The sequence below is a fragment of the Equus caballus genome, chromosome 15 (genome assembly GCF_041296265.1).
Source record: "Equus caballus isolate H_3958 breed thoroughbred chromosome 15, TB-T2T, whole genome shotgun sequence".
In the NCBI taxonomy this organism is placed as follows: Eukaryota; Metazoa; Chordata; class Mammalia; order Perissodactyla; family Equidae; genus Equus; species Equus caballus.
In genome coordinates, this window is record NC_091698.1 from 25988167 (window position 1) to 26011559 (window position 23393).

General features: G+C 43.2%; 1 protein-coding gene across 3 annotated transcripts in view; it reads left to right on the forward strand.

The window, feature by feature from the left end:
- Positions 1–346: 346 nt before the first annotated feature.
- Positions 347–23393, forward strand: part of MGAT4A (alpha-1,3-mannosyl-glycoprotein 4-beta-N-acetylglucosaminyltransferase A) — a 150914-nt gene continuing 127867 nt past the window's right edge. Inside the window, exons 1-3 of one of the 3 annotated variants that reach the window (XM_070236127.1) lie at positions 347–505; positions 10495–10677; positions 19313–19454. The gene's annotated coding sequence lies outside the window, so the exon portion shown is untranslated. Of the gene's footprint in view, positions 506–10494; positions 10678–15275; positions 15420–19312; positions 19455–23029; positions 23146–23393 lie in introns of those variants that run through there. The other 2 variants (XM_070236126.1, XM_070236125.1) reach the window with 2 other exon arrangements.

Here is a 23393-nt window from a genome sequence, read left to right on the forward strand (position 1 = left end):
TCTTTTGGACTCAGCACAACTGAAACGAGTACCATAATATCTAGCTTTGCTGGCTACTAACAACAGTGGGGAATACCCCTAGAAAAGCTATCAGACATAAGGGGAAAAAAGCCAGCTCTTAAAGGGCCCACACGCAAATTTGCTCATTTCAGAAAGCCACATAAAACCACAGAAGGAAAGGTGCACAGTCCTTTGGTGAAAAGAGACTCACCTGATAGGCTCTGGGTGCATCTTGGTGAGAGGTGAGACCTCTCCAGGGACTGAGACATTGGCAGCAGTCATTACTGTGACATGCTACAAGCATGCTGACATAGATACTGACAGAAACAATTGGAGTTTTTCCCCTGGCCTGTTAGCCCAGGGTCTGCCCCACTCACTAAAGCTTTGATCTAATCCAGCTCAGCTAGAACAGGCAGCTGCCACAGGGATTGGGCTCACCCAACAGCAAGCCCTCAGGCAACTTGTGGGCCTACATAGGCTGGGTGCCTGGATCCTCAGCAGGCAGGTGAGTGGGTCCACCTCTGATGGGCAAGGCATGTAGGAGGAGGGGGTGGGGTTCAGGGGCCTCTGCAGTGGGGTGCTTTTGTCCACTTTAGGGGGTTGAGGTGCACACATGAGGCAGGACTGTGTTGAAAATGTGTGTGGCCCTGTGGGCAGTGAGGCTTATCAGCCTCAGAAGACCTGTGCTTTTCAAACAGCCACATAGGGGATTGGCCCCACCTTTCAAAACCTGAAAAAATTGGGTGCTCCCATGCCAGGGGCCAGCCCCACTCAGTTGCAATCCTGAGACAGCTGACAAGACTCTTGTAACACAGAGGCCTACAGCAATTATAAGCCCCTGAGCCTAGCAACCAGGCAGGCTGGGGGCCTACTCACTTAACAGAAAAACTGCAACAGGAATGTGCTATTAGACCTTGCAGCCAACTATGCTGGTGCTCCCTGTGTCTGACGAAGTGACTGAAGGGTCCATAGCAGCCACATGCAGCTGAGCATTACAACCAGCAGGCCAGGGGGACAGCCTAGCCTCCCTGGGCACCTGCAACAAGAACAACCCTGCCACAAGAGAAAGACACATGTAGCCTGCACCTGGATCACTCCTAGAACATTTGGAACTGGTGACAAGAGGGAAGCAGACTGCTGGGCCTCATAAGGCATTTCTTACAAAAGGCCACTGCTCCAAGATCAGGAGATGTAGCTGATATACCTAATACATAGATATAAGCACAGAGAAAGAGAGAAAAGGAGGAGACAAAGGAAAACATTCCAAGTAAGGGAAGAGGACAAAACCCCAGAAAAAGAACTAAACAAAACAGAAATAAACAATCTACCTGACAAAGAGTTCAAACAAATGTCATGAGTATGCTCACTGATGTTGGGAGAAGAATGGATGGGGGGCCGGCCCCCTGGCCAAGTGGTTAAGTTTGCATGCTCCACTTTGGTGGCCCACAGTTTCACTGGTTTGGATCCTGGACACGGACATGGCACTGCTCCTCAGGCCATGCTGAGGTAGCATTCCACATAGCACAACCAGAGGCACTCAGAACTAGAATATACAACTATGTACAGGGGGAGAGGGGCTTTGGGGAGAAAATTTAAAAAAAAGAAGATTGACAGAACAAACAAAGCCCAAAATCAGTAGAAGGAGGGAAATAATAAAAATTAGAGCAGAAATAAATGATATTGAAACAAAACAGACAATAGAAAGGATCAATGAAACAAAAAGTTGGTTCTTTGAAAAAATTAACAAAATCGATAAACCCTTAGCCAGACTCACTAAGAAAAAAAGAGAGAAATCTCAAATAAATAAAATTAGAAATGAGAGATGAGAAATCACAACAGATACTGAAGAAATACAAAGGATCATAAGAGAATACTATGAAAAACTATATACCAACAAATTGAACAACCTAGAAGAAATGGAGAAATTCCTAGACTCATACAACCTACCCAAAGTGAACCAGGAAGAAATAGAGAATCTGAATAGACCAATCACAAGTAAAGAAATAGAAACAGTAATCAAAAACCTCCCCAAAAATAAAAGTCCAGGACCAGACAGCTTCTCTGGAGAATTCTACCAAACATTCAAAGAAGATTTAATACCTATCCTTCTCAAACTATTCCAGAAAATTGAGGAAGATGGAACACTCCCTAACACATTCTATGAAGCCAACATCACCCTGATCCCAAAACCTGACAAGGACAACACAAAGAAGGAGAACTACAGGCCAATATCGCTGATGAACATAGATGCAAAAATCCTCAACAAAATTTTGGCAAACCAAATACAGCAATACATCAAAAAGATCATACACCATGATCAAGTGGAATTTATACCAGGGACACAGGGATGGTTCAACATCCGCAAGTCAATCAATGTGATTCACTACATTAACAAATTGAGAAACAAAAACCACATGATCATCTCAATAGATGCAGAGAAAGCATTTGACAAGATCCAACATCCATTTATGATAAAAAACCCTCAATAAAATAGGTATAGAAGGAAAGTACCTCAACATAATAAAGGCCATATATGACAAACCCACAGCCAACATCATACTCAATGGACAAAAACTGAAACCTATCCCTCTCAGAACAGGAACAAGACAAGGGTGCCCACTTTCACCACTCTTGTTCAACATAATGCTGGAGGTGTTGGCCAGAGCAATTTGGCAGGAAAAAGAAATAAAAGGAATCCAAATAGGAAACGAAGAAGTAAAACTCTTGCTGTTTGCAGACAACATGATCTTATATATAGAAAACCCCAAAGAATCCATAGGAAAACTATTAGAAACAATCAACAGCTACAGCAAAGTTGCAGAATATAAAATCAACTTACATAACTCAGTAGCATTTCTATACACTAACAATGAACTAACAGAAAAAGATCTCAAGAACTCAATCCCATTCACGATCGCAACAAAAAGAATAAAATACCTTGGGATAAATTTAACCAAGGAAGTGAAAGATCTATACAATGAAAACTACAAGACTTTCTTGAAAGAAATCGATGATGACATAAAGAGATGGAAAGACATTCCATGCACATGGATTGGAAGAATAAACATAGTTAAAATGTCCATACTACCTAAAGCAATCTACAGATTCAACACTATCCCAATCAGAATCCCAATGACGTTCTTTACAGAAATTGAACAAAGAATCCTAAAATTCATATGGGGCAAGAAAAGACCCCGAATTGCTAAAGCAATCCTGAGAAAGAAAAACGAAGCCGGAGGCATCACAATCCCTGACTTCAAAGCATACTACAAAGCAACAGTAATCAAAACAGCATGGTACTGGTACAAAAACAGATGCACAGATCAATGGAACAGAATTGAAAGCCCAGAAATAAAATGACACATCTATGGACAGCTAATCTTTGACAAAGGAGCTGAGGGCCTACAATGGAGAAAAGAAAGTCTTTTCAACAAATGGTGCTGGGAAAACTGGACAGACACATGTAAAAGAATGAAAATTGACTATTCTTTTTCACCATTCACTAAAATAAACTCAAAATATATCAAAGACCTAAAGATTAGGCCTGAAACAATAAGTCTTCTAGAAGAGAATATAGGCAGTACACTCTTTGACATCAGTTTCAAAAGAATCTTTTTGGACACCATAACTCCTCAGACCAGTGAAACAATAGAAAGAATAAACAAATGGGACTTCATCAGCCTAAAGAGCTTCTTCCAGGGAAGGGAAAACAGGATTGAAACAAAAAAACAGCCCACTAATTGGGAAAAAATGTTTACAAGTTATTTATCCGGCAAAGGGTTAATCACCATAATATATAAAGAACTCACGCAGCTCAACAACAAAAAATCAAACAACCCAATCAAAAAATGGGCAGGGGACATGAACAGACATTTCTCCAAAGAAGATATACGGATGGCCAATAGGCACATGAAAAGATGCTCATCATCACTAATCATCAGGGAAATGCAAATCAAAACTACACTAAGATATCACCTTACACCTGTTAGAATGGCAAAAATATCCAAAACCAAGAGTAACAAATGTTGGAGAGGCTGTGGAGAAAAAGGAACCCTCATACACTGTTGGTGGGAATGCAAACTGGTGCAGCCATTATGGAAAACAGTATGGAGAGTTCTCAAAAAGTTAAAAGTAGAAATACCTCATGACCCAGCCATCCCACTACTGGGTATCTATCCTAAGAACCTGAAAGCAGCAATTCCAAAAGTCCCATGCACCCCTATGTTCATTGCAGCATTATTCACAATAGCCAAGTCATGGAACCAACCTAAGTGCCCAGCAACTGATGATTGGCTAAAGAAGGTATGGTATATATATACACAATGGAATACTACTCAGCCATAAAAAAGGACAAAGTTGTCCCATTCACAACAACATGAATAGACCTTGAGGGTATTATGTTGAGTGAAATAAGCCAGACAAAGATGAACTCTGTATGACTCCACTCATAGGTGGTAGTTAACATATAGACAAAGAGAACTGATTGGTGGTTACCAGGGGAAAGTGGGGGTGGGGGAGGACACTAAGGGTGAAGTGGTGTACCTATAACATGACTAATAATAATGTACAACTGTAATTTCACAGGTTGTTAACTATCATAATCTTAATAAAAAAAGTAAAATAAAATATATATGTTTTTACTAATTAAAAAAAAAGAAGAGTGACAACAGTTGTTAGCTCAGGTTCCAATCTTTAAAAAAAAAAAAAAAGAAAAGAACAGACGAACTCAGTGAGAAGTTCAGCAAAGAAGTGGAAAATATAAAAAAGAGCCAATCAGAAATGAAGACTATAGTAGTGGAAATGAAAAATTGACTAGAGGGACTCAACAGCAGAGTAGATGATACAGAAGAAAGGAAGGATCAGCAAGCTGCAGGAAAGACAAGAGGAAATCACCCAAGCTGAACAGATAAGAGAAAAGAGAATTAAAAAGAATGAGGACAGTCTAAGGGACCTCTGGACAACAACAAGTGCACTAACAACTGTATTATAGGTGTTCCAGAAGGAGAAGAGAGAAACAAAGGGGCAGAGAATGTATATGAAGAAATAATAGCTGAAAACTCTCCTAATTTAAGGAAGGAAACAGACATTCAGGTAGACGAAGCACAGAAAGCACCGAACAAGATAAACCCAAAGAAGCCCACACCAAGACACATAATAATTAAAATGTCAAGGATTAAAGATAAAGAGAGAATCCTAAAAGCCACAAGAGAAAGGCAACAAGTGACATACAAAGGAAACCCCAGAAGGCTGTCGGCTGACTTCTCAGCAGAAAGCTTACAGAGTAAAAGGGAGTGGTACAATATATTTAAAGTGATGAAAGGAAAAAACCTACAGCCAAGAATACTCTACGTGGTTATCATTCAGAATGGAAGAAGAGATAAAGAGTTCCCCAGACAAGCAAAAATTAAAGGAGGTTATCAACAAGAAATCAGTCTTACAAGAAATGCTAAAGGGATTTATTTAAGTGGGAAAGAGAAAACCACAAATAGAAGTAAGAAAATTATCAAAAAAAAAGCAATAAAATCACTGGGAATGGCAAAAATACAGCAAAGGTAGCAGATCAACCACCTATGAATATATAATGTTGAAGGAAAGTAGTAAAAGAGTAAGCTTTTAGAAAGAGGTCAAACTAAAGAGACCATCAACTTAACATAGATTGCTATATACCTAGGTTATTATATATGAACCTCATGATAATCACAAACCAGAAACCTACAATAAATACACAAAAATTAAGAGAAAAGAACCCAAATAGAATACTAAAGAAAGCCATCAAACCACAAGGGGAGAGAGCAAGAGAAGAAGAAAGGAACAGAAAAGACCTACTAAAACATCCAGAAAAAAGGGAACAAAATGGCAATAAATACATGCTTATCAATAGCTATTTTAAATGTCCATGGACTAAATGGTCCAATAAAAAGACACAGGGTGGCTGACTGGATTAAAAAATAAGACCCATATACATGATGCATACAAGGGACACACTTCAGACCTAAAGACACTCACAAACTGAAAGTAAAGGCATGGAAAAAGATACTCCACGCAAGTGGCAATGAAAAGAAAGTGGGGGTAACAATATTTATATCAGACAAAATAGATTTTAAAACAAAAATGTAACAAGAGACAAAGAAGGGCACTACATAATGGTAAAGGGAATAATCCAATAAGAGGATATAAGACTTGTAAATTCCTATGCATTCAACACAGGAGCACCTAAATATATAAACCAATTATTAACAGACATAAAAGGAGAAATAGACATTAACATAATAATAGTTGAGGACTTTAACACTCCACTTACAACAATGGATAGATCATGCAAACAGAAGATCAATAAGGAAATTGGCCTTAGATGACACATTAGACCAGATGGACTTAGTAGATATATACAGAACATTCCATCCAAAAACCACAGAATACACATTCTTTTCAAATGCACATGGAACATTCTCCAGGGTAGATTATGTATTAGGGCACAAAACAAGTCTCAATAAGTTTAAAGACTGAAATAGTACCAACCATCTTTCCTGACCACAACAGTATAAAACTAGAAATCAACTATAGGAAGAAAGTCAGAAAAGCCACAAATATGTGGGGATGAAACAAAATGCTACTGAACGACGATTGGGTCAATGAAGAAATCAAAGGAGAAATCAAAAAATACCTGGGGACAAATGAAAATGAAAACACAACATTCCAAAACTTATGGGATACAGCAAAAGCAATTCTAAGAGGGAAGTTTATAGCACTACAGACCTACCTCAAAACAAGAAAAATCTCAAATAAACGATCTAACAGTGCACCTAAAGGAACTGTAAAAAGAAGAACAAAGCCCAAAAATCAGTAGAAGGAAGGAAAAGTAAAAATCAGAGTGGAAGTAAATGAAATAGAGACATAAAAAACAATAGAAAGAATCAATGAAATGAAGAGCTGGTTCTTTGAAAAGATAAACAAAATTGATGAACTTTTAGCTAGACTCACCAAGAAAAAAAGAGAGAAGGCTCAAATAAATAAAAGCAGGAAAGAAAGAGGAGAAATTACAACAGACACCTCAGAAATACAAAAGATTATAAGAGAATACTATGAAAAGCTATACGCCAACAAATTGGATAATCCAGAAGAAATGGATAAATTCTTAGAATCATATAACCCTACAAAACTGAATCAAGAAGAAATAGAGAATTTTAATAGACCAGCCACCAGTAAGGAGATTGAAACAGTAATCAAAACCCCCCCAAAAAATAAAAGTCCAGGGCCAGACAGCTTCCCTGGTGAATTCTACCAAAGATTCAAAGAAGACTTAATACCTATCCTTGTCAAACTCTTTCAAAAAATTGAAGAGGAGGGGAGGCTTCCTAACTCATTCTATGAAGCCAACATTATCCTGACACCAAAACCAGACAACAACAACACAAAAAAAGAAAATTACAGGCCAATATCACTGAAGAACATCGATGCAAAAATCCTCCACAAAACACTAGCAAATCAAATACAATACATTAAAAAGATCATACACCAGCAAATCAAATACAATACATTAAAAAGATCATACACCATGATCAAGTGGAATTTATCCCAGGGATGCAGGAATTGTTTAACATCTGCAAATCAATCAACGTGATACACCACGTTAAAAAAATGAAGAATAAAAATCACATGATCATCTCAGTAGATGCAGAGAAAGCATTTGACAAGACACAGCATCCATTTATGATAAAAAACCCTGAATAAAATGGGTATAAAAGGAAAGTACTTCAACATAATAGAGGGCATATACGACAAACCCGCAGCTAATATCATGCTCAATGGAGAAAAACTGAAAGCTATCCCTCTAAGAACAGGAACCAGACAAGGATGCCCACTGTAACCACTCTTATTTAACATAGTATTGGGAGTCCTAGCCAAAGCAATCATGCAAGAAAAAGAAATAAAAGCGATCCAAATTGGAAAGGAAGAAATGAAACTGTCACTATTTGCAGATGACATGATTTTATATATAGAAAACTCTAAAGAATCCACCAAAAACTTTTAGAAATAATAAGTGAATACTGTAAAGTTGCAGGATACAAAATCAACATGCAAAAATCAGTTGCATTTCTATATACTAACAACAAAGTAGCAGAAAGAGAAATTAAGAACACAATCCCATTTACAATTGCAAGAAAAAAAATAAAATACCTAGGAATAAACTTAACCAAAGAACTGAAAGATCTGTACACTGAAAACCATAAAACATTGTTGAAAAAAATTGAGGAAGACACAAAGAAACGGAAAGATATTCCGTGCTCTTGTATTGGAAGAATTAACATCGTTAAAATGTCTATACTTCCTAAAGCAATCTACAGACTCAATGCAATCCCTATTAAAGTTCCACCAACATTTTTCACAGAAATAGAATAAAGAAGGGGCCAGCCCAGTGGCACAGCAATTAAGTTCACACATTCCGCTTCGGTGGCCCAGAGTTCACCAATTCGGATCCCAGGCAGGGAATTACGCACTGCTTGTCAAGCCATGCTGTGGTAGGCTTCCCACATATAAAGTAGAGGAAAATGGTCATGGATATTAGCTCAGGGCCGGTCTTCCTCAGCAGAAAGAGGAGGATTGGTGGCAGATGTTAGCTCAGGGCTAATCTTCCTCAAAAAAACCACAAAAAAATAGAACAAAGAATCCTAAAATTTATAGGGAATAACAAACAACCTTGAATAGCTAAAGGAATCCTGAGAAAAAAGAACAAAGCTGGAGGATCATACTCCCTGATTTCAAAATATACTACGAAGCTATAGTAACCAAAACAGCATGGTACTGGCACAAAAACAGACACACAGATCAATGGAATAGAATCGAGAGCCTGGAAACAAACACACGCATATAGACAGCTAATTTTCAACAAAGGAGCCAAGAGCATACAATGGAGAGAGTCTCTTCAATAAATTGTGTTGGGAAAACTGGACAGCCACATGCAAAAGAATGAAAGTAGACCATTATCTTACACCATACACAAAAATTAACTCAAAATGGATTAAAGCCTTGAATGTATGACCTGAAACCATGAAACTTCTAGAAGAAAATATAGATAGTACACTCTTTGACATCGGTCTTAGCAACATATTTTCAAGTACCATCTCTGACCAGGTAAGGGAAACAATAGAAAAAATAAACAAATCAGACTATATCAAACTAGAAAGCTTCTGCACAGCAAAGGAAACCATCAACAAGATGAAAAGACAACCTAACAATTGGGAGAAGATATTTGCAAACCATATATCAGATAAGGTGTTAATATACAAAATATATAAAGAGCTCATACATCTCAACAACAAAAACTAACAACCCAATTAAGAAATGGGCAAAAGATCTGAACAGACATTTCTCCAAAGAAGATATACAGATGGCCAACAGGCACATGAAAAGGTGTTCATCACTATCAGGGAAATGCGAATCAAAGCTACAATGGGGGATAACCTCACTCCCATCAGAATGGCCATAATTAAGACAGGAAACAAGTGTTTTCAAGGATGTGGAGAGAAGGGAACTCTCATACACTGCTGGTGGCAGTGCAAACTGTATGTAGACACTGTGGAAAACAGTATGGAGTTTCCTCAGAAAATTAAGAATAGATCTTGATCCAGTTGTTCCACTGCTGGGTATTTATCCAAAGAACTTGAAAACACAAATGCGTAAAGATACATGCACCCCTATGTTCACTGCAGCATTATTCACAATAGCCAAGACTTGGAAGCAACCTAGGTGCCCATCAAGGGACGAATGGATAAAGAAGATGTGGTATATATACACAATGGAATACTACTCAGCCATAAGAAATGATGAAATCTGGCCATTTGTGACCACATGGTTGGACCTTGAGGGTATTATGCCAAGTGAAATCAGTCAGAGGGAGAAAGTCAAATACCGTATGATCTCACTCATAAGTAGAAGATAAAAACGACAAACAAACACAGAGAAACAGAGACTGGATTGGTGGTTACCAGAAGGGAAAGGGGGAGGAGGGAGGGTGAAAGGGGTGATTAGGCACCTGTGTGGGGTGATGGACTATAATTAGTCTTGCATGGCGAACATGATGTAATTTACACAGAAATCAAAATATAATGCTGTACATCTGAAGTTTATATAACGTTATAAACCGATGTTACTGCAATAAAATAAATAAATGTAAAAAAAAAAAAAAAAAAAAACAGAGGCAGGAACAGAGCTGAGTGTTTAGCTTGACCTGGGACTCGCCCTGGCTCTCAGCCAGCTCTGAGAGAGGGAAGCGCGCACCCAGCCTGTGTGAGCTTGGCCTCCAGCTCAAGGAGGCCTGCGGAGGAGGGGATCGGAACTGTCCACTTCCCCCAGCGCACTCCCCCACACAGCTCACTGTTACTCTCTGAGATTGTGTCTCAAAGCCTTTGAAGTGACCCAAGTCTGTAAAGCACAGGTCGTCACGGGCCTTCCTATGACAAGCTTTTGGAGTCTTACATCTTTGTTACAACCAAGCCAGAGCCCTGCAGGGTTACTCTGAGAGCCAGCCTCTCCGGGAAGTGGAGTCCGTTGCCACAGAGCCACCTGCAAGTGACTGATCAATGTGGGCCTGGGGTGGCCTCTCAAGGCCATTCTCATCCCAGGGTACTCCACAGGCACCTGGATGTGGAGCAAGGAATCCAGCTTGATAAAGAACAGGTAAAATAAATAAATAAATAAATAAATAAATAAATAAATAAATAAAAACAAGGCAGATAATAATAATTTTAAAAAGAATAGGTAAAGATATTTCCTAACTGATTTGAATATGTGGTACCTGCTTCCAGGAACCTGACACGTTCTATTCTGCTCGGCAGCTAGCAGAACCCCAGATAGTAAATGTGGAATGAAGGGACATGCTTTCCTGTCACCACTGTTGTAACTCCCCCAGGAATCCTTGAGTTACCCCAGGAGGCCTCATGCCAACAGCTAAATCCCAAAGTCGCTGTCTTGCCTTCTCGCCAAAGCAGTCCCCAAACCCAGAGCTCCCACACTTCCATGCAGAGGCAGATCAGCACCTTGTTGTATGTGACCAGCCGTAAATGGAGGCACAACACAAAAATAATAATAAATTAGAGCTTGCAATCCAAAGAAAATACTTGTGAGAGCAGCGAGTGAGAGGCGTGTGGTGGTGGCTGTGTATTTACCCAAGGCGGGTCTGGGGAAAGTTTCGCAGAGTGGTGAGGCTTTCGAGACTGGTTTGAAATGTGGCCGGAAAAGGGAAGGCTGCCACTGAGGGAACAAATAGGCACGTGTTTCTGGCATCCCTGGGAGCTGGCATCTCTGACAGTCCTCACGCCTCCCTGGGTACACCGTTCACAGCATCCGGGAGAGACTGGCCGGATGCCAGCAACCAGACGCTTCCAGCACCAACACCACTGGGATTTGCATTTTTGGGGGCTGGCTCACAAACCTCAGAAACTCGTTTCATAATGTCTACTTTTGACAAATATTTACTGACCATCCACCATGAGCCGGGTACTGGAAATGCTGTGGGAGATACACAGGGGAAAGAGTCAGGTCCCATGGCAGGGACAGTGTGGCCCTCCTGTGCAGTGACACAGTGCGACAACTGCTGTGAGAGACGGGACTCTGCAGGGGCAGGCAGGAGGGGTGGCCCACCCTGACTCCGGGGAGGGCAGAGGAAGTGATGCTGTGCCTGTGATGCCTGCATTGAGACCCAAGCTTGAGTAGGAGAGAGCTGAGGGGGGAGAGGGCACTGGAGGAGAGAACAGTCAGGAGTTTAGAGTTTGTTCTAAAATCTGTGAAAAATCATTGGAAAGTCTTTGTTTTAACCTGTGTGACATTACTGTGGTCCATATGCTGTCAACTCCCAGCTTTCCATCTCTGTTCCAGACCTCTGCTCTGAACTCCATCTGCCTTCCCAGCCTCCCCAGAAGTCCAGCAGAGCCTCACACCTTCCCGTTGCGCAAATCTGCTCTTGCTGCCGTAGTCCCTGTGATACTGTGATACGATAAGAAATATATATTCGGTCTTTGTCTTGGTTCCTGGCGCAAGAGCTCCCAAAGCCCTTGCAATTTCCTGATAAGGGGGAGAGGAGCATCTTTTGCTATTCATAATAAGCCCCTTTCAACCGTACCTAAGTCTATGCTAATAAGGTGACTCTTGGAAGAGGGGGTCTGGTTGCCAGAAGAATGAAGCTTGAGATTAGGGCTTGGAACCTTCAGCTCCACTCCCAGACCTCCAGGGAGGGGAGAGGGGTTGGAGATGAGTTCAATCATCAAGGGCAATGATTTAATCAATCATGTCTACATAATGGAACTTCCATAAAAACCCTAAACAACGGCTTCTGGAGAGCTTCTGGGTGGTGAACACATCAAGGTCCTGGGAGGGCGGCGCATCTGCAGAAGGCGTGGAGGCTCCTCTGCCCCTCCCCCCCACAGCTTGCTGGTGTATCTCTTTCATTTGGCTGTTTCTGAGTTGTATGCTTTATAACAAGCTGGTAAATAGAAGTAAACTGTTTTCCTGAGTTCTGTGAGCCATTCTAGCAGATTGTTGAACCTGAGGAGGAAGTTGTGGGAGCCCCTAATTTATAGCCAGTCAGGCAGAAGTGTGGGAGGCCTGAGACTTGCAATTGGCATCTGAAGTGGAGGCAGTCTTGTGGCACTGAGCCCTTGACTTGAGGGATCTGACCTAATTCCAGGTAGATAGTGTCAGGATTGAATTGTATCCGGAAAGTTGGAGAATTGGCTGGTGGAAGAAAAAAACTCACACATTTGGTATCAGAAGTGTTGTGAGTAGAAACCATTCAGAGTCTCTATTTCAGTTAATGGCAGCTCTCCACCTGAGGACCTCTGCCAGACACCTGTAAATCGTCCCTGCCCTCTCTACTTCTCCTACCCCACACATCCCGCAAATGCCCGAGTCTGTAGATTCCACCTTCCTCAGCTGTGAATGCCTCCAGTTTTGTGCATCTTCATTCTCTTCATCCTGGTCCAACCCTGGCCTCACTGGACCACTTCAGAAGCCTCCCTGAAGAGTGCTAAGCAGTGTTTAAAACTGGCATTTCAGAGAGATGGGTTTCTAGATAGGTGTGGAGGATGGCCTGGAGGCCAGTGAGAATAGATACAAGGATCGTTTCAGTGGTCCATTCCTTCACTTGTTCATTAACGCCATGAATTCACAGTGAGCTCCTGCTGTGGGCGGAGGTCCAGGAGGGAACGGGGCTGCAGAGAGGGAACAGGGTCAATCATCCACATATAGAAGGTGGTGATGGAGGACGTGAGAGCACCAGACAGGGCACAAGGGAGAAGAGGCTGAGGGCAGAGCCCCTGAGGGATGCATAGAGGAGAGGAACTGGGGAAGGAGAGCGAGCAGGAGCAGATAGCCAGCCGGGCAGAGGCAGTCCAGGCTCTGCAGGGCTGTGAATGCTGGAGGAGTAGGGGGTCGCGAGAATCTATGCCGCTGGGGATCCAGGATGGTCAGATGGAAGTCAGCAACGAGGAGGTGAGGTACATCTCTTCCATTTGGCTGTTCCTACATTGCTCCTTTGTAACAAACCTGTAAATGGAAGTAGCAGAGCAGACTGCGGTGGCTGGAGGACTGAATGGGAGGTGAAAAAGTGCGCAGGGAGGGTGACTGGGAGCAAGAGAGCTGATTGTTAAATTTTCAGGAATTTTGTGAGCCAGTTGTCAAACATAGCCAGTATTAAAAATTAAAATACATAAATTTACACTTAAATAGATTATATTGAAAACAAAGGTAATAAATACTCAAAACTCACCCCTTCCTATTTTACTACATTTTACTAACAGCTATTCTCTTGAGGTTGTTTACATCTGTTGTGTCTGTGTGGTGAGGAGATTATACTCGATGATGCACTTCTGTGCATGTCTTCTGGCTCTGCATTTAGTGACATCACACTGGTAGCTTGAAATTGGCCGTGAAGGGAGTATTTACACCACAGAAATCAGCAAATCAGAGCTTTGTATATTCCCAGAGAGCCAGTTGTTAAACATTTACCAGCATACCGCTGGAGGACTGAGATCAGAACACTTACAGAGTGAGAGTAATACTGCCATTTTCACAAGCAGGAAGGAGATAGAGATAGCTGCAAACACAGATAGGTTTGTGGGATGCGTGGTGGGGAAATGGGGACATTTTTTTCTGATGACTTCCATGTTTCTCCGTTAACTGGGGGTGAAGTCAGCTGCTGAATGTGAGGGAGCCAAAAAAGAAAGCAGCACAGAACCATAGATCCAAACCAGAAGGTCTAGAAGAGAAAGAGCTCGCACACAGAGAGCAGAGCAGGCAGGGGCCCCACGCCCTCAGGAGGGGTGAAATTGGAGTGGTGGGAGAAAGTGAGGTAGTAAACTGCGTGGGAGAGACGCAAGGGGCAGGGAGAAGTATTTGAATGGAAGATTTCAGAGCAGCCCATTTTGAAAGTCTTTGAGAGCTGACCACTTGCAGGCACCGAGCTGAAGACAATGGACACACTAGTGACTGAGACAGGCACAGTCTTCATCTTCCAGCATTCTGGTGAGGAAGACAAGCAATAAGTAAAGAAAGATAACAATTACAGAATTGTGGTAAGCACTATGAAGGAAATAAAAGGATGCTGTGACACCAAGTAATACGGTGTTACTTTTCATAGGGTGATGGCTGGAAACAGAACTGAAGATTAGAAAGGAGAAATCCATTTGAATGGCCTTTTTGTTTGTTTGAAGGTGAATAAGAGTATAGAAATAAAAAGTAACTCTTCCTTCCCATCCCTGAAGCCAGACACCAGTTCCTCTCTCCAGAAGCAGCTATGGTCTATTGCATCCATTTCCAGAAATACTCTGGGAACAAGCCATTTGAAGAGCTGGGGTAAAGACCAGTATGTGCAACAGTCCTGAGGTAGAAAGAGTTTCATGTGTTCTAATCTACAGTAGAGCTTCTCAAACTTTAATGTGCATACAAATCACCTGGCGATTTTGTAGAAATCCTGATTCTGTTTCAGTATGTCTGGGACCTGAGATTTCTAATAACCTCCAGGTAATGCTGAGGCTGCTTATGCAGAGATTTCACTTAAGAGTAGTAAAGTCCTAGGGGACCATTAGAGGCCAGTCTGGCCAGAATGTCATGAGAGAGAGGAAAATGGGTCAAGATGGGGTTGGAGAGGTGGTGGGGCATGGGGTACAATAAGAAGCTTGGATATTATTCTAAGTGTAACAGGAACCCGCTGAAGGATTTTATGCAGACTAGGAATGGAAGTGCCACTACATGATCTAATTTTTGTTTCTAAATTGCTCTAGCTGCTGTTTGGGTAGGCAAAGTGACAGTGGGGAGACCCATCCAGAGGCCATTGTACACATGTCATCCAGAGATGATGGTGACTGGACCAGTGTGGTGACCGAAAAGATGGATAGAAGGAAGCAGACTCCAGATGCATTTTGAAGGTGGAGCTGAAAGAACCTCCCAACAACAGATTGGATACGCGGAGTGAAGGGAAGGGAGGAATCAAGGATGCCTCTTGGGGTTTTGTCTCAAGCAACTGAGTGGCTGTGTTGCCATTTACTGAGATGGAAGGAGGAGCAGTGAAGGGAGGAGAAGAGTGTGAGGAGCCTGAGCTTCACAAAATGGAGATGTCAAGGAGATAGATCTGTGAGCCTGGTGCTCAGAGGAGGGTCTTGGCTTGAGATAAAAACCGGGACATGTCAAAATCAACAGTTCTTAAGGCTGTGGGAATGGAAGACCCCAGCTAGGAAAGGGTGTGGATAGAGGAGAGCAGAAGCTCTAGGACAAACCCTGAAGGACACTAATGTTCAGAGACTGGGTAGAAAGAATGAGCAGCCAGAGGCGAGAGGCGAGAGACAGCAGGCATCCACTGTCATCAGAGGTTTGAAATAGGAAAGGCTCGGCAGGTCTAAGGATGAAAAGCACTGCATTTTACCTTTTTCTCTTCTGGCATTCATGGAATCACTTTAAAAGAGCAAAGAAGGGCAGGTGGGTGAGTGAGGACCACGAGTGGAACACATCCCCCGGGTTTGGTGAGACTAGCCCAGCATCTGTCAGGTCACAGCTGCCCAATGGACGTCCTGAAAGGATAAAGACTAAACCTGAAAGTCACCTATCCACGTGGGTGCCCGAGTGGCATAAATGCCAGCGCCCCCCCTTCCTGTCCTGGTCACAGTCTCCATGCTGACCTGTTCCTCTAATAATTTATTCATGGTGTTCCAAATGATCATTTTCTTATAATTTGTTTATTACTATTTCTTGATTTACATGATCACATTAGGTTTTTACAGATGGGAGCCTAAGGGGGACATCTTTGTTTATTAGTTTATAACTTAAAATGAATATTTTATATAGAGAAACATTTAAAACAGAGGCAGAAAAACTCTTAACCTAGTTTTATCCTAATGCTAAAATTTTATCATCACCAATTCTTGAGCCTCTGAGAACTGTGCAAACAACCCTTGAGGAATGGGTGTTATCAATTATTCATAACTATTAAATGAATGTGGAGTTTGATTCTCCCCTAAGTATGTTTCATAATCCTGGAGCAGGGAGAGGGCCTCTGCCCCTCCTGGGCCTGCTGCTCAGACAAAGCTGAAGCAGGTCCAGGCTCCTGGGCATCCAGTGATGGGCTAGCCACTGAGCCCACGGCTACTGCCCCTGCTCTGCAGGGCACACCAGGATGGGGCGCCCCAGGCCTAGGATGTCTTCTTGGTTGGAAGGACGAGCCCATCTCCCAGGGAATTCCTGGCAGGGACATGTGACCTCCATGTTCTCCACACCATCCAACAGATGTGCCCCTCACCACCTGTTATCAGCTGAATTGTATCCCCCTGAAATTCCTATGTTGCAGTCCTAACCCTCAGTACCTCAGAATGTGGCTGTATTTGGAGACAGGGCATTTAGAGAGGCAATTCAGGTAAAATGGGGTCCATAGGGTGGGCCCTAATTCAGTGTGACTGATGTGTTTGTAAGAGGGGATTAGGAAACAATCACAGACGGGGGGCGGACATCTGCACACCAAGGAGAGAGGCCTCAGAAGAAAGCACACCTACTAACCCTTGATCTTGGACTTCCAGCCTCCAGAACTGTGAGAACATAAACCTGTGTCATTTAAGCCCACCCCCACCACCCCCAGCCTGTGGTATCTGTTGTGGCCGCCCAAGCTGACTGATCCAGCACCTGTGCCCCATTCCTTCTCCCAGGTCTGGTATCCTCATAAGTGTCCCCCTGCCAGCTGCTACCAAAGAGGCCCCACCCCGGCTTGCCCTTGTGTAGATCTCTCTCCTTTCTCCTTTTTAAAACATAATCTGGGCAGCTGGGCTTCAGAGAAACTTGAAGCGTGAGAAACTGTGAGTAGCTTAATATATTATCCTGATCGTGGCAGCAACCAGCCCAGGGAATGAGAACCCGAGTGGAGATGTACTTTCAACCTCATCAGCCACCTTTGAGCAGAGGATAGACTAAGGGGAGCAGAGGAGGCCTTGCATCCTGTCCCCACTCATCCACCCCAGGCCATGCCTTGCGCCCAGCCCTGTTCTCAGGGCGTGTTTACAACAGCCGTCCCCACCCCGGCTGCACACTGATCCTCCCTGGAAGCCCTTTGAATTTTGGCCCTAGGATTAAGGAGTTAAATATTAACTACTGCCATGTGCCCCCTCAGGCCTCCCCAGGTGCTTCCGGAGCCTAGATCACCCTATCCTAATTAAAGGGATTGGGGTCTCTTCTGGCAACGGGGGACCTGGGGGTGCCTCTGATGGAGGATGAGAGAGAGGCTTAGGGGAACCCCTCCCCTGCATCCCCTGCCACCCCGCCTGCAATTGGCCGGGGTACTCTCTTCACATGTGTAAGTATCATGATTTTTAAAAAATATTACTCATTTGTGGCCGGAAAGAGCACAGGCAAAGAAGCTGTCACAGTTATTTGTCTTGTGGGAATTTCTTCCTCTAGTCAGGGTCACTGAACCTGACAAATAATCCCAAGTCTAGAGAATACACATTTCGGGAAAGTTTCTGATTATGATAATTGTATTCATCTAGTTACATCAGCCATGAAAAGTGTTTTTAAACATACTCCACCGAATCACCCCCTCCACTTAACAGTAAAATCAATGACATGCAGTTGTCATTAGGCTGCGGACAGCCTTGTCAAATGGGCCTGTCCCAGGAGCGGGGAGGGGCGAGGGGGGATGCGTCCAGATGGTTGAAGGAGCAGCAGGAAGGTACTAACCTATTGCCCAATTGTTGGCTCTGTGAAGACTGAGAATAGTTAGCCACTACCCTTCTTATCACAGGATGCCTACAACTAAGAAAACGTCCCTGATCCAGACGCTAGAAATCGCCAGCATTGAATTAACCAAACAGAGGAGAGGCGGCAGACGAGAGACTGCTGCTTCCCCCATTCAGAGCAGCCTAGGAGAATAGGAGACAAATGGATCTAGCCAAAGACAGTCCTGACCTTCTTCCACGTACTCTACACACAAACCTTGAAGACTAACCTGGGTTTTCAGTGCAGAATGGGGAGCTAGATTGATGTGGGCTCAGTGAGTCGAGGAGTCAAAAGAAAGATTTCTTGGACTCTCAAGGTCTGGCAGTAGTGCTCCTTTATTCAGAGAATAGCATGGAGTAGCATGGGGACAGGACCCCTGGGCAGTAAAGGACTGCAGGCATGGGGACAGGACCCCTGGGCAGAGAAGAGCTGCAATGGGTTGAGGGTAGGGCTGAGTTTATAAGGTGTAGGTATGTGAGTTATTTCTTACTGGACAAAGGAAAGATCACGTAAAAAAGTCGTTAAAATGGCATCAGTGCAGATGAGGTCTGGTTATTGGGTGGTCGTATAACTTTGGATAGGAATCAGATCGGATCAGGTCAGGACGTCCTCTGCTCCCCGGAGGATGATACAGATCAGCATTACAGTAGGCCGGGATGACTTGGGCTTCTCTCCCTGGGACAGCCTTGATCCTCATCATGGGTGAGGCCTGTGACTCAAGAGTTCACCTCTGGGGGACTTTGAGCTCTTCCTCTGTTCTCTGCTATCAAGACCATGTGAGAAAAAAGAAAAACATGCCAGGGAAGATAAGAAATTCAGCCACTCAGCAGCCTTGCAATGGCTAACAGCTGTTATGAGCCATTTTGACAAACTCAAAACCACAAATAGTCTTCAGCTGAAAAATGGTACTTTAAGTATGATCCTCAGGTAGGAAGGTTTAGAAGAGGCTGGTAAAGCCTTCTCAGTGCCCCTCAAGTCACCCCAAAAGCGCCGACTCCCTGATTGAAGCCTAGGACTGTACTCCTTTTAATTTTTCCAGCCTCTCATAACACTGTGCCTTTTGCAGGGTGTCTTCCTATTAAATATGGGGACCACGAGGACCCTCTGCTATGTTCTTAGTGGACATCACAGATGTGGAAGAGACACGGCCTTTGGAATCAGATTTGTTTCTGTTTCCCAGATCTGCAATTTAATATATGTGAACCTGGGTGAGTTAATTATTCTTTCTGTACCTCAGTTTCCTCATATCTAAAATGAAATAATAATGCTAACTACTTCTTTTGGTGTCCTGAGACCAATTTCAATGTGGAGGGGGAGTGTGGAGGGTTTCTCTCAAACCGACAACAAGCAACGTTCTGACACCAGCTGGGCGTCCTGCAGTTCAAACCGATTCTGACACCCTCTCCCCGGAGATAGCATCAGGTTCCACAGGTTAAGGGTTCAGTCCTACAAGACTGCCACCCTGCTTCAGACACCAGTTGGAAGCCCAGGTTGTTATCCCGGCTTCTGACTGACTGGCTACAGACTGGAGGTTTCCATGACGCCTTCCTTGGGTTCAATTAATTTGCTAGAGCAGCTCACAGAACTCAGATAAACATTTTACTTACTAGATTACCAGTTTGTTATAAAAGGATACAACTCAGGAACAGCCAGGTGGAAGAGATGCATAGGGCAAGGTATGGGGAAAGGGTGCAGAGCTTCCATGCCATCTCCGGGTGTGCCACTCTCCCCCAATCTCCGCGTGTTCTCCAACCTGGAAGCTCTCTGAATCTGTCCTTCTGGTGTTTTATGGAGGTTTCATTACATAGGCACGATTGGTTAAATCATTGGCCATTGGCGATAGATTCAACCTCCAGCCCTTCTCTCCCAGAAGTCAAGGGAGCGGGATTGAAAGTTCCAACCCTCTGATCACATCACCAGTTCTCCTGGCAACCAGCCCCCATCCTTCCCTGCTTCCAAAAGCCACCTCATTAACATAACAAAAGACACCTTTATCACTCTCAACACTTAGGAAATTCCAAGGGTTTTGGGAGCTCTGTGCCAGAAATGAGGATGAAGACCAATTATATATTTGTTATAAATCACAATATCACACTCCGTCACAGGGTCAGTGAGGATTAAATGCGTTGGCACACAATCTTAGCACGTTGTGAGTGTTTAGCAGCAGCATCATCAGGATTAGCTGTGTGAGCCTTGGTGTCCTCATCTATGGCGCTGAGCTATTATTATAAGCATTCAATGAGACACTGAATGCCAAGCACCTGGCACACAGTAGATGCTCAACTAATGTTTACTCCTTTCCCCCTTCTTAAATAACACGTCACCTGGAGGGAACATCCGTTGACACCGATGTCCCTACCAATCTAAGTGCTGCTGAGTAGCCAAAATGAGTGTGACCAAGGTCAGCTCTGAGGACTCTGCTTTATTCCTAGTGACACTTTCACTCAGAGCCTGCCTCTCCCCTGCCCAGACACTAAGTTCTTATGAACACTCCCTGTGAGTCAGATAGTCTAACAGATGAGGAAAGTGGGGCTTAGAGAGGGTGAAGAACTTGCCCCAGATCACAGTGTCGCAGCCCAGTCACTAAACCCAGATCTCTCTGACTTCTGAACCTGACCTTCAACCTCTGTGGTTTCCAGAACCAGAGCCAACTGGAAGCAGCTGATGCCATAGAACCTGTCATAGGTAGGCAAAAGGACAGAAGGGAGAGGAGACTGCCCAGTAGTCCCAGGCAGGTTTCCAAGAGGCAAAGAATCCTTCAGAGACGAGTAGGAGCTTAGCATGACCAGCTCCTCCGAAGCCACTCTGTGCCATCCCGCCCTCTTCATCTTTGTTCAGGTGTCTCTGTCTGTTCTCTGAACGTTGCCAACCTAGTTTTTAAAAATGCGGCTTCATCAAGCTCTACTACACGTATCATACAATTTACCCATTTAAAGTGTTCGGTGCAATGGCTTTCAATATTTTCAGAGTTGAGAATCCATCACCACAATCATTAGAACAGTGTCATCGCCTCAGAAAGAAACCCACATCCCTTAGCCATTGTACCCCAATCCTCCCACTCACCCTCTCCGAGCCCTAGGCAGCCACCAGTCCACTTTCTGTCTTTCCAGATTTGCCTGTTCTGGACATTTCATATAAATGGAATCATACAATATGAGGTCCTTTGTTACTGGCTTGTTTCACTTAACATAATGCTTTCAAGACCTGGTTGTAGAGTAAATAAAAAATGGTTAAGGATCAATATACAGTATTTGGCATAAAGTAGAGATGCTCAATAAGTACTTATTGAATTGGAATTGATCATCAATGATTGCCCTGAATCATCAAGAAAAGGCTACATTATACACATCACATTCTTTAAGAAAATAGAGAAATGAATGTTACCTTTTTGAAAATTTTCCATTGAAAATAGATAAAAACATAAAGTTAGTGCTTAAAGGTCTCTCAACTGCTGGAAACTTAGCTTTCTAGAGTGACTTGTTCTTGGGAACTCAAGATAGTGGATGTTGTACTATGCTGTGTGTCATACGGTACTGTGCTTAGCTTGTTCTTTATCATTAAAGGTACTTGATACTACCAAACTTCATTCCATATGTGTGTGACTACTGATTTCTAAGTTTCTCTCTCCTATCTCAGATGGTTAGTTAGCATGTTAGTGGGTTCTAACCCCATGCTGGGTCATCTCTTAGATTCATTTATTCATGCACCATCTTCTATCATCACTGATGAAAATTTAAGATATACTGGCCTGAGACCAGCGCTTGAAAACACTCTCTGGATGTTTTCTAATATGGACACTTTGACCACATTCTTCTGGTTTTTTGAGTTGTTTGTGTGGGATGAGTTTAACCTCTTGCTTAAGTTAAGATATATCATGTAAACAAGAGCCTTTGATTTACCAAACATTAAAGTTTTACCAGTCTGACAGGATTTGTTATTCCCAAAGCTATGTTGAAGAGTATTTTGTGTTTAATCCTGGGGAGGGTTAGGAAGGGAGGGATCCGTAATTACTAGGATTAGGTATTTTCCTTTATGATGATTCTGAGAGTTATTTGCACCAATTTCTTATCGTTAGTCACCTTGCTAATTCTCTTGAAATTACTAAAATCAATGGCAATTGTTGAGGTACTCTAAATCTCCAGGGCTGGTGGTTTGTGCATATCTTTAGTTAAAATAAATATAAATTAATTCTTTGCTTCCATATTGTCTTCTCCATAACCCTAATCCTGATGTTGAACTTTCATGTAACCTAGAGCCCGCTGTTGGTGGAAGCAGCTGCTGGCCCAGGCCAAGTCCACAGCGTGGCTCTGCCTCCTGGGTTCTTCCCACATGGTCCTTGACATCCTCCTGACAGTATCAGAACCCTGAGGAACTGTTCTCACAGATTGCACTTGAGAACGCTTGCCTTTCTGGGAAGCTTGTAATCACTCTCCAGCAGGCTACGGCTATGGCTGCAGCAGAATGTCCAGCTGGTCCAGCATCACAGACCCAGCCCTTCCTTCTCCGTGGCTTTTCTCACCTCTCGCTCCTCTCCTGCCTGGCTCCTCCAGCCCCGTTCCATTATCTCCCACCCCCCACCTTGGTTTACTATTTCTCGACTGCTGCTCTGTTTCTAGCTGATTATAACTGGCAGACGGCCAGAGGCCGCATCCTCCAAGGGCGGAAGTCAAGTCTAGAGCAGTTTCCCTTTTAAGACTTCAGGCTGACCCATCTTGCCATTTGTGTGGGCCTTCCTCATTCTTAGCACTTTATTGTGTTTGACCCCCTGGGGCTGAGGAGTATTTCTTGTCCTGTGTGCAGTTCTCCGCTCCAGAAACTATCTGGCCCACACCCAATTTTCTGTAGCCCTGCATCCTAATTTAAAAAATTGGAAAATCATATATAGAGCTTCATGGAAAGGTAAGTAGAACTCCCATGTGTACTTCCTGTCCATCCGTTCTCAATCTATTACTTTCAAAATGTAGATGATCATTTGGTTCTGAGGCCAGATGGTACAAAAATTATCATTCACTATGGTAGAATCATCGTCAATGACTACAATCTTTCAGAAGGGTGATTTAGTAATATGTGTCAGGACCACTTAAAAACGCTTAGAATTACTCATTCCACTCCTAGGAATTGGTCCTAAAGACATCAACAGATGTGCA